The 12,583-nt window shown below is 36.6% G+C and overlaps 1 protein-coding gene across 4 annotated transcripts in view; it reads left to right on the top strand.

Moving 5' to 3' along the window:
• The window catches only part of LOC124163368 (FMRFamide receptor), a 682,967-nt gene that overhangs the window by 392,951 nt on the left and 277,433 nt on the right, over positions 1-12,583 (top strand). For all 4 annotated transcript variants that reach the window (XM_046540240.1, XM_046540239.1, XM_046540241.1 and 1 more), the window contains exon 5: positions 8,768-8,846. The gene's annotated coding sequence lies outside the window, so the exon portion shown is untranslated. The remainder of the gene's footprint in view (positions 1-8,767; positions 8,847-12,583) is intronic.

The raw sequence follows: 12,583 nt of genomic DNA, 5'->3' as shown, positions 1-12,583 counted from the left end.
ATTACATGACAGTGAAAACATGCTTAGGTATTCATACAAGATTATACACAAGGGAAAAAAATACAAAGTATAAATTATGCATCTCTTCTGAAGCTAAATACACACACATGTGTGAAATAAATATACATACATACATATACACTTATATATGCACACTTTCTTATTATTGTTCTTTGGACAAGAAACCAAATTATTTTTCATTCGGTGTGCACCAAACGTAACACACATACAAGAGTATACCCATGTAAACATTAACAAAAAATAAATTATACACATCTTCAGAAAATGAATAGTTACAAATATACCAACATAATATATATATACACTTATTATTATGCATTGGACAATGAACCAGATCGTTTTTCATTTAGGTTTGCACGGAAAGTTTGATATAAGTGAGCTGTCATAAACCTTTTAAACTGGTAAATGTTATTAACCTTAACAATGTAATCAGGGATATCATTCCATATTCTCTTTGATGTATTTAGTAGTTGTATAGTAACTTTCATTTGTAGAATGCGATTATCTTAACATTTTCTCTACGTTCATAGAAAGTTTCATTCCTCATCGCAAGAATGTATACGCAGTCGACGAGTTTAAGTGAAAGAAAATATCAACCTTGGCAGTGTTTTAAAAATGATCAGCCTAAGGTATTAGCAATCTACAGTAGATGAATTTCCACAGATATCTCTTTAATTAGTCGTTGTACCATTAATTTTGAGGATGTTCGACCTGAAGTTAATGGAAAATATATTATTAGAACAACAATTTTAGTGACCTTGCGTAATAAAACAAAACATGATCATATTGTCCTTGCGCAAGTAAGTTTGTAATTACTTATTTCAGATATCATATAAAATAATTGTACACGTTTAAAACGTTTAGGTTACTTTGAGCAGATGATATTTAATCCCATTTTCCTATCCGGCATTTTAAGAGGGAGAATAATAATGTACTAACTCTTTGGTTTTACCATATTATGTAGGACGACGATAGGGGCCGATACCTTTTCGACAATTTGATTACGGAGGAATGAAGACTCAGTGTGGGGAGTCTTTCCTCGCATTTGCACTCCATAAAGTTACCCAATGTACGGCGGTGACAGAGGTAAACGGGCTTATCTTAGCCAAGGGCCTTAATTTAGTAAAAAGTTGGCAAAGAGATGTTGTCAGACGGTTGGTTTTTCGCCAGGAAAGTTTTGGGAAAACTTTTGGGCAAACTCCTACTCAACCGAAGTGTCGGAAAAGGCGTTGATTCTTCTCTCTTGGTCGACTATCGCCGGAAATGATTATTTCTGCCACTATCTACCCCTATGCACTCATGGGGTACAAAAGTATCTCTTTAAACGTTTACACGTTATTAATTTACTTGACAAGTCGTTAGTAGGTGCTACCAATTATTTAAGAGGTAATTTCACTTTTAAGGTTTGCTGTTGCTTCTAACCACTGATCTTGAAGAATCATACTTCGGTTTACACTCTTGTATTCATGAAAATTAACTTTGTCCTACATTTGAGGTTTAGGAAAAATTAAGAATAAGAAATATTATGCCTCGAGTAGCTTAGGTATTGAGTGAATCACACGCACTGAGTTTTCAACTGTTTTTTCGTGACGCTCATTTTGTTACTACTTCGGAACAGAAAGATTAAAAATCAAATGAAGATATTTTTCTGTGATAATGTTAATTTTTTTGTGATACAGTAAAAGAGGGAAACTGAAACATTATGGAAACTATGCCGTCTTGTAACATTCATTTATTATATCCTTGTTAAAATTAGTAATATAGTTTTCGCATCCACATTTGTTTCTGATGTAACCCACGTTTCGTAGTACAGCTATTTCAGAAGCTATATATGAAGTCCACATCCTAAGAGAAGGCAAAATATATCTGTTTTTATAAAATATTTTTTTTACAACATCAATGTTAATTTTTAAAAATCGGTTGCATGAGATAATGCCAGAAATAATTTTAGTGTAGAAGAAAATTAGTTTCCTAAGATGCAGTTTCGGAACCTGTTATAATATCTATGGATTTATCAGACTTTTCAAGGATGTGGAAATATATCCCGTGCTGTATAAAAAATATCGATGAACTGAAGACATGAAGAACAAATCTTGTTAAATAGCTACTTCATCTTAATACAATATTTATATCCTCTTTTTCTCCACAAAATATTGCATATATATATAAAGTTTATTAGGATTGGGTAAAGGGCCTATATCTCACTTCGTCATAAGCTCCCAAGCGTTGCCTAAACGCTATGATTTTCCCCGCTAATGAGTATTCGTGCAGCTGATTACTCAAGTTCTTAGTGAACTCGGCATGAGAATTGGCTGCGAGGCTAAGATTAGATAAGGATTTCTCGCCGTAAATGTGTTCTGAAGTATCTATTCTAGCTGTTGATTGCTCATCATTTATGGCATGAGTCAGTAATATGGGCCTCATGCCTTAATGTTTTAGAAAGTTGTGATATTTTGAGAGATAAAGAAGGGGTAGAAGACATGGAAGTTTTATCACGAAGACCACATATTTATCATGCATGTTATACATATCGAAAATAAAACAGATATCCTGATTTTTTAGCATAAGGCTGCATTTATAATTGATTTTGGGAATATCATAACCGCATATTGCTAGAAAAACCTACTTTAAAGAAGAAAAATTTAAACTTGGGTCTTATGAACTATAAAATACTCCAATGTAACGGACGCCGTCCTTTAACTTTAATATCGTTATCATTGAGAAGTATATTAACCGACGCGACGTTTCTTCGTTCTAGCCTTATGTAAAAACAAATAGTAGTATTAAATTTTGCATGTGGATTAATGTTAGGAGTTAATAATCAATTAATCCACACTTTTAAAATCTTATAGAAATTAAAGGTAGTTAAACTTTTACAAAATAATTTAATTCGTACGTCGCGTTTCGACAAGATATTGTACTAGATGATGGTTCTGTGAGCCGAAGTACGAATAAAATTATTGTGGAAAAGTGCAACCAGTGGCGGATCTATGCGGGGGGTTAAGGGGGCTATAGCCCCCCCTTGGGAATCCAATTTACACTAGATAGAATGGAAAATTTTCCGACCTCCACTATTGCCGGAATTTTGAACCCCTACTCAGCCTCCCCTTGTTTTTTTTGTGATAATGTTCATTGATTGTGCTACAACGAAAGAGGGTTTCGTTGGAAACTGAAACATTAAGGAAATGTCGAACTTCCACTGTATAACGCCAGAATCAGTTGAACTTAATTTTTTTCTATTGCTCAAATACGTCCATATGTGAATACCTTTACAAGTTCCCATTCCCCATTGCTACCAGTGAATGATTTAGCGGTCATTTTGCGTTGAAAGAGAGAGGGAGAGGAAGAATGAATGTACAGTGTTGTTTTGAAAGAGTGTAGCGGGAAATACTCATAGCTGGATGTCGTTTTCATTCAGAAGAATATATATACTCATGGTTTTTTATTCTATATTTATGGTGGAAAAAAAGCCGTATTAATTTATGCATTCGGGATATTTTTAGGGTTCATAATTAATAAGTCCACATTTTTAAATTATAGATTGCTCAAATACGTCCTATATGTGGACCCCTTTTCATTCAAACTTATTTTTCCAATCCCCATTGTTACAAGCGAATGATTGAGTGGTCATCTTGAGTTGATAGAGGGAGGGAGAGGAAGAATTAATGTGCGGTGTAGTTGTGAAAGACTGTGGTGGGAAATACTGCTAGCTGGATGCTCAGAGGTCTACCGTAAACCATTTGACCGAGGCTATGCATCTTTACCGTGTTGAACGAATGTATTCGAGGAATCCATTCATCATCTTCGCCTCCCTCTGACATGCCCATGGCTCTGTCCTCACAATGGCGATACGTATCCCTCAATTTGTTCTCCTTCTTTTTTTTCTATACGGGGAGTGTCACTCGCCAAGCATGAACCCATTATTTCTCACTGAGTGTCACACAAACGTTTCAGAGTGGATCAGGAGAAACCACGAACCCGTATCAATCCTTTGTCCGAAGAATATTCTTGCAGGTGAACGTAGTCTTTCAATATGTTCCTGTTCCATACATGCTACAGCTGTTATATCCATTACTCTTTTAGTGTTATTGTTATTTAATGTTGATTTATAGAGCTATCAAGTTCAAAAAGAGCTTGTCGGAAATATAAAATTAATTTTTTTCATATCACTTGACAATATAGTGGAGCTTAAAATAATTGGCCGTATAAAATATAATATTTGGCGTGGATTATAGATAAAAGTAACTGGTATTTCTTTATTTATACTGAATTAAGTAAAAAAACACTGCCTTTCATCCATTGCTAAAACTGTGCAATGTTTTGGTTGGCCATTAAAGTGAGTCCAGAAAATTTTCAAATCATGATTTTATTGAAGATATTATGTACGAATTATAGCCTTTACAGCGTCTAATGTGGAGCCATTTTGCTGCATTTCCACAATTGGAGTTTAAAACATTCAGGGGACTTTAATTCGCTAAACTAGTTGGATATAGGTATGTCACTGCGCTGAGTTGCAGCAAATAATCACAGCATGATGAGTTTATTGTTTTATAGTATAAAGGACCAGAGAATAAAAGATAGGTAGAAGGGTGCTTTAAATCATGACGCCAAGGGGGTGAAGGGCACGGAAGAAGTGAGAGAGTCGATCATAGTGTCTAGATCGTTTTCTCTCATCATTCTTCTCTCGTCCTTTTGAGCTCTCATCCATATCTTTCCCTTCCTTTCCTGGTCTTTTGCCACGAAATGTATCTTTGTTTCTGAAAGCGCAAACGGTACCAAATATTCTCTCTCAGCTGTCGAATAAAATGCTGGGTGGATCATTTATGTAGACATTATGGCCGTCCGTGAACGTAGGCGTTAAACAAAACTCGCTTGGTCGTGGTGATTAGTGAATCAGCATCGTAAAGTGATGATTTACAATCTAATGTACCTGGTATCGTATGCAATTTGTTTCCATAAAGGAAGAGCGGCAGAAAACTCCCCTCATACTATAATTTAATTTTATTAATTTAAAAGACGTTAAATTTTTATTCCGATTCAAATGATGGGATTCAAATAAAGAACTTCTTATATGTCAATTTTCTATTTGTAATAAACCCTTTTGGGCGATTCGCTGGCCTATCTAGATTTTCCACAAGGTAAAGAGCCGGCGAACTGCCGGTTGCGTTGTTGTTACGGCATTCAATTAAAAAAAAATGATGCATAAATATTATGCAATACAGAATATACTACATTGATTCCATTGAAAATATAGACGAATCATATAATTGCATTTAATACATATTAATATGTAACCTTAATGAAAATTATAAGAAATTATGGAGAGGTTTAGTTCATATACGCCATGGAAAATTAAAATACGTATGGGTTAATGTCCAATAAGCTACTCATACATCTCTTGAGTGCATTTATCCTCTTATTTAGCATGATACGAGGTGTGTACAGAAAGTTGCAGAAATTTAAGTTCATTAAAAAAAATTGATCTATTCATCTATATTAATTTTTTCGCCTTTAAAGTATTCCCCGTTAGATATTCATCAACCTCTTCAGACCTAAGGTACACACACGGGCACCTCCACCTTTTCTTTATTAAAATCCTTCAAATGCGTTTAAACCCACCGATGCACTTCTTAGTACCTTGTAGTATACGATTCTACCACTAAATGCTAAATTTCTTTTGTTTTGCATTAGCAAAACATGATGGATGACACAACGGCAAGGAAGATGAGTGTGCGTCGTCAGGTGTTTCCATTAAGCTATGTATTCAGTTAATTAAAACTAATACATAATGTTTATAAAGATTATATCAATTGATAATAATGATAAATAAGTATTCTTGGTGAGAATAATATCCTTGTTCTCATATATGCCACAAGCTACTCATAAGTCTCTCGAGTGGATTTATCCTTGCATTTAGCACAATACGAGTTGTTTCAGAAAATTACGGAAATTTTAGCTAATTGAAAAAAAAATTATTCATCGGCATTAAGTTTTTCGCCTTCAAAATATTCTCTCTTCGGACCCAAGGTATACACACCAGTATACGTGCGTACCTTCGGACCCGAGGTATACGCGTACCTCCATATTTTCATTATTATAATCCGTCAACTCTGAATTATTGTCGTTTAAATCCGCCGCTGCACTTCTTTGTACCTTTAAATACACGGTTCTGCCACCACATGCCACATATGTTTTGTTTTGCATTCGTAAAACATGATGGATGACAAGGCGGCAAGCAATGTGGGTGTTCGTCGTCAAGTGTTTTCACAAAGCTATGTATTCAGTCGTTTAAAACTGATAAATAATGTTTATTTCGATTGTATCAATTGAAAATAATGAATGATAACTAAGCGTTCTTGATGAGAATAATTTTCCTTGTATTATCATGGTGCATAAAAATATTGTCGTAAAATCCCAGTGAACATGCAAGAATATCATAGAATAGCACAGTGAATAACTAAGAAGATAACGGTATTAGTCCTCACTAAGCTTACTAGATATGCATATCCAAATTAATTAGACAGTCATATTATAATGCAACATGGCTACTATTATCGTAGTCATTCATACTTTAAAGAATATATTTTTTTTGTTCATCTTGCAGGTGTACCATACTGTAAAATATTTGTTTCAAATTTCACTGTGATGTTATTTGTTCCATCCACCCTTATATGTAAGGGGCCTGAAATATACATAAAACAGCTCAGGGACCCCTTTTTTCACGTTTCCGTCGGTTGTTGATATGTAAGCGCCTCCGGGGTCCGGGTTCGTCTTCTTCATCGCCGTCACGGTTATCACGAAATCGCTTATACCGCACAAAAAAATCTTGTTTTGCTCATAGCATATTCACCATAGGCCTTTTTTTAGCATTTCACAAATTATACTTTACGATAACTCTATGCTTTGCAATCATTCTTTGATACATTTATTGAAACAAACGAAAATCGCTGAGCCCATAAAAACTCGTCTAACGCACGGCTGCCACTCACAAATTAAACAATAATTGCAGCTGAAAATTTTATCATACTTTAGGGGCATGTGTACCAACATAATAAAATACAATTTCAACAATCGGACCAACCAAATCCGTGACATTAAAAAAATAGTTTTTTTTTTCTGATCATACCTCGTATATCTCCTCTTCTATTAATAATTTGATGTTTCCATGTATTCATGTACAGAGCTTACATGCCCATACCAGTCATTCCTAATCTTTGGCCTATATCATCATCTTTACCTGCTGCCGTCGAACATCATCCGTATGTCACGGTCGTACCTCTCAGGTGCCCAATTGCCCCATTAATTCTGGTGACCTTGGCCGCTTGTGCTCTTAGGCTAATACGCATCCTGTTTGTGGGTTGTTCTTGGAGCTCTCTGGAGGGAGACGCCCTACTACAGGACGCCCACATCTAGTTATTCCTCGTAATTCAGGGTAAACCTCGAGGAGAAGATCCATTAGAAGACCTTTCTTGCGGTTCATCGATCCCCTTAAAGATTGTTTCATCTGGCAGCAAAAGCTCATTCGGGAACCACTCCAAGAGTTTATTATTCACCCTCGCGTTGGAAGAGTCTTTTGTTGAGGCTGACTCAAAAGGAGATTTTCAGTCGACTAAACTTTTGGAACGCACTTATTTTTTATGATTTTTTTCTTCTCTTACCTCAAAGAAACCTTTCGGCTGATGCAACCACAGGGATATTTTCCTCTCAGTTTTCGAGTTTTTTTCGCGGTATACTTTTGATTTTTGTAACTGAGACAGATAGTGATGGTTGCCAAGAGTGCTTTGAGAAAACCAAAGATTTAGCGTGTCGATTACTCACAATTGACTTCTCACGGTTAGAAGACCAAATAGCGTTACACAAATGAGCAAAGGAATCAAGGAATGTATGCGAATACGCACTGTAACACCGCAATATTGAGGAAGATTGAGGAAAGGTGAGAAGGTGTTGGGAAGAAAATTTCTGCCTGTCAATGTGCTGTGATATGAAAATAATGAAGGAGAAAACAGAAAGGAAAATTCATGGCCAATATTTGGCACCTGTTGATGAATAAGTAGCATGTTATGACATAACGAGGCTTGATTCATAGCAGAAGGAATAAATATGAAAATAACAGTATTAGTCCTCATTAAGTGTACTAGATATGTATATCCAAATTAATTAGACGGGATTAAAATGCAATAAGGCTGCTATTATCGCAGTAATTCATACTTTAGAATATGTTTTTTGTGTAGTATTAACGCAAAGTTTTCCTCCTTCGTGAAAACAACAATTTCTACACGAATGAAGGGTATTTGTGCATGTGAAATATTTATATGTCGAAATTTAATTATAAACACAGCTATTGAGCTGAATATGATAGTGTTACCCTGCATTAATTAAGATATTATTCGGAAAACGGATATCTAACGGCAACGAGTTTTTCCGTATAGGTATCTAGCTTTTATTCTCACGTCTTACTTCTTTCTTCCTATTTTGTTTTCTCATATCTGTCTTTTCTTCAATATTTAGCCACCAAATACCCTAAATGCAGATCTAGGCTGTATTTGCAGCGAAATTTTGTAGACAGTGGAGAAATTATTTCATATCTTTCACCATGAAGTTCGCATTATTCGTGAAACGGAGACATAATGCTATTTATGGACCAGTGAACTGCAATATAAATAATTCTCCGGGGATTTCCCGGCTTAAATGAAATTAGAGCATAGTTTGAAACGAAAAATAAAGATGTTCCTCTTTATTATTTCAGAATTCCACGCTTCGAGGAGCATCCCATCCCAAATGAATGCATCATCCTCCTGAAGTAGATCACAAAGCTGAAGTCACTGGTAAGTGGAACAATTTCCTCTCCCACCTTGAGATACAACTTGAATTTTTTCCGCTGAAAACGCCGCCTTGGGCATTATATCCATTAATTAGGGGTACTATGAATTTGTTTAATCGGGAGATTCCACTTAACGGAATTTTTCCCAAGCCAAGAAATATGTCCATCATTCAAGCTAAAACGTCCTTCTTCATAAGTCTACCTCACTATCCCCATTCTCCCCCCTCCCTATCACATATCTCTCCAACATCTATTCCTCTTCCTTTTCATTTTTAACACTTACCATCCAATCATGACTTACTGGGTCTCTCTCGTTTCTTTTTGACTTCTGGTGCCAATTTGAAAACAGCTTTGATACATCATGTTGACATTTATGTAACCTCTGACGTCGCGGATGTAATCGATTTGCACATCAATAAGTTAGAAATAATTTGTTAAATATAAATTAATAGCGATTAAGTTATTCCTTTTCTCTTCAAATGTTCTTTTCGATTTTTTTGTGCAACTGTCAACTATCTTGTGCAAATTTTATCAGAATTAGCATTCATAATACTAATCCGCATCTGCAATATTATTTTACGCTTTCAATTAAAATTGTGGCATATTTTCAGCGTAGTTGAGCGTCTCAACTTTCTGATAAATTAATGTCCTATATTTCGATTCAAATCATAACGCATTCACAAAAATATCTGTATCTCATTATACACTTATCAAAAAACATAATAAAATTATATACATATTATTATTTAATGATCGTAGTTGACTTTGTCTTTTAAACTTGTATTCACCATCAGTCCATTCTTTCGTATCGGGATATCTAGACCCTATGACTACCTGTCGTTTTATGGGCACGAATCCGACACTACGCACCAAAATTTGTAGTCATGCTTTCGCATTACTTCATCTCTATCACATGTAAAGTGTCTTTCAGACGCTCAGTTGTAGACTATCAGGTCTTTTTATTTATTTCAAAATCCTCCTGTCTTTCTCATCTTAAAAATGAGTCATGATTTCCTCAACCTTACTTTGTATTCTATCGCATCAAAATGCCTGTATTATTTAAAATGTTCTTCTTCTCATCATACTGGAATGCATTTTCCTAACACTATTGGCTACAAAAGTGAATAACGGATTTTTCTGTAGTGATGCACCAGTTAACTTAAATTTTGGTGGTTATAATCCAAATCAACTCATTGGAATGATCTGTGGCATAAACTATTTGAAATTCCAAAGCACTGCGTTAAAGATGTGACTTTGTACGCAGTCATGCGCATGGGTACAAATAAATGTACACTGCGTGTGAAGCTCGCCTTGAAAAAATATTTGATTTTGGCCAAGTGAAATATTTATTCAAGGCGAGGATCATTCTTAGGGTATAAATTTTAATTTTTTTATCGCTTAGTTATCGTATTTTGCTATTATCCGTAATTTACTTTGACCTTAAAAATATATGAATCAATAAAGAGCTTAGCCTAGACATTTTATGCGGAGCTCCGAAATTAAAATCGTGGCACCCGGCGTAATCGTATACGCGTCAGAGACCACTACCGTACTCCTCGTGAGAATAGAGTTTCTCGGACTCTTCCTTCAGGATCGGTGGAAAATGAAGTCCACTCCTTCCTCTCCGGTTTATTTACTTCAACGGAAAGAAGCGTGCCTGTCCACTGGGAGGGGCAAGTCAAGTCCTCCAAACTGACGAACGAACGAAATTAGTCTGGGGGCTAGTTGCTCGGTTGTTGCCCTCGCTACAGACGCCACTTCGATCCCTCAAAGGATGGACCGTTCCTTCCCGGGGTGAGGCCTCGTTCGGATTACGATTTTTCCAGCGATCGTCCAAACGATAGTTGGCAGAACTAGTGGTGTGAACGCCTGTCCAGACAATGGTTCACGTGGTTCCGAAAGTTGCCACATTACGTTATTTAGGTGCTGCGAAATTGGAAGAGGAAGCAACAAGAGAAAGACGAAAAGTTCGTTAAGCTGCCATCGATTTTTTATCATGGAGTTAATAATAATACTATGATTTATTTACTCCTAAATTTTGTTGTACAACTGATAATAACATAGGAGAGGGAGCCTTAGGTGGTCTCCAAGGTCTTAATACCAGAATTGATCCACCATCAAAAAACAAAAATGTATGCCAAAAAAATAATGCTGTATATATTACAAAATTGTTTTTAAAGAAATAACATCAAAACAAAATTTCAATCATATTGAGAGAAAGGAGAGAGAGAAGGTGTCCCAGCAAGGAAGAATCTGGGCGGAAGGAGAAATGTATGTTAAATATACGTTGGACACCTTACTTACCTCAACAGATTTGCTGTCAGAGTCTCGTTCTCTATATATTTCAGCACTAGAAGGCAGCACAGGTTTCACAGTCGGAGTGTGAATGCACGGTAGTTCGTACGATCGGTGATACGACTGAATGCTGTCCGAGCGAGGTATGAGGTTTTGTATCGCAAAGTCGTGTTTTGTTTGTTTTCTCGTCGTTCACCAGTCCGCTACCCCCTTGGCGCGGATCTCTTTCACGTCCCATTGCGAGAGATTTTCGGAGCGGGGGACAGATCCGTACAGTGTAGACGGGAGACGTGGGATTCGTCGCCGCCAGGGAGGAATTCGAACCGCACCTCCCCGCGGAATACTCTACTCGCTCCGACGGAAAGTAGGCCAATGCCGCCGCGTTAAGGCTGACTATCCGTTCCGTGCCTGCTCCTCCCCAATCCCATTGCGTCTCTCCAAGCGGTCTTGAAGGGATTGCCTCACCCATTGTCGCCTCGATTTGGAAAGACGTCTCGCGATTTCTTTGGAATCTAAATCTAGCCTAATTCATACAATATTCTAAGCACCTTAAGCAGAAGACGGCACAACTTAGTTGGTCACATGATGAGGCATGATGGCCTGGAGAAGAAAATCGCAGAAGGGAAGGTGGAAAGGAAGAAGGGCAAGGGACGGCTCCGAATGAGTTACTTAGGACAGGTTATAAAGGATGTAGGTGAAGAAAAACGTCGTTATGAGAAGGCTAGTGGATAGGAGAGAGGAATGGAGAGCTGCGTCAAACTTATTTTAGGATTCTTGACTGATGATGATGATAATGGCAGATGCTGTTAACCCATTAGGGCCCAATGTTGCTTCAAAGTAGCATCAAAAATATATACATTTCTAGCCCTATTCTGGAAAGTTTTAAACCACGTGTTCTTTTGTAAAGTTTAATGGCGAAATATGTAGCAGCCACTATAATTATGAATGAGTAGCAACTTTTTACTTTTTTAAAATAATGACTCTTGAACTTGACTCTCTGTGTCTGAACTTGATGTCTCCCAGACGCAGCTCTGTGTTAGAAAGGGTTACAGGATATAACCGCGAAATATCTTTTCGGAGTCACTAGCAGACGCCCACTACTTGCGAAAACTCCACTGAGGACAAAATCATTAGTCTTATCAGGTATCTCCCGATGCCGTGTTGGTTAAGAGTGTAAATTTATGCGATTCAAATGCGTTTTGTACAATTAAGACTTTTTATTCTTGGTTGCATATGCACTTTAACGGGATATATGTAAGGAAAATGTATTGAACACCTGGCGCAAATTCTGGATATTTGGGTTCGAATTTCGGCCTAGCGAAATGATTTTTCTTTTGTACTCCCTTCCAGTGGAATCCTTTCTCTCGCTATTTTGATGTACTGCTTAAATTCTGCCTAACACATCTGAACTTCATAAAATGAGTAAGTACCTTAATAATTATAGAA

This window comes from Ischnura elegans, chromosome 8, assembly GCF_921293095.1.
Source record: "Ischnura elegans chromosome 8, ioIscEleg1.1, whole genome shotgun sequence".
NCBI lineage: Eukaryota > Metazoa > Arthropoda > Insecta > Odonata > Coenagrionidae > Ischnura > Ischnura elegans.
This window is presented reverse-complemented; position numbering and strand designations above follow the sequence as displayed.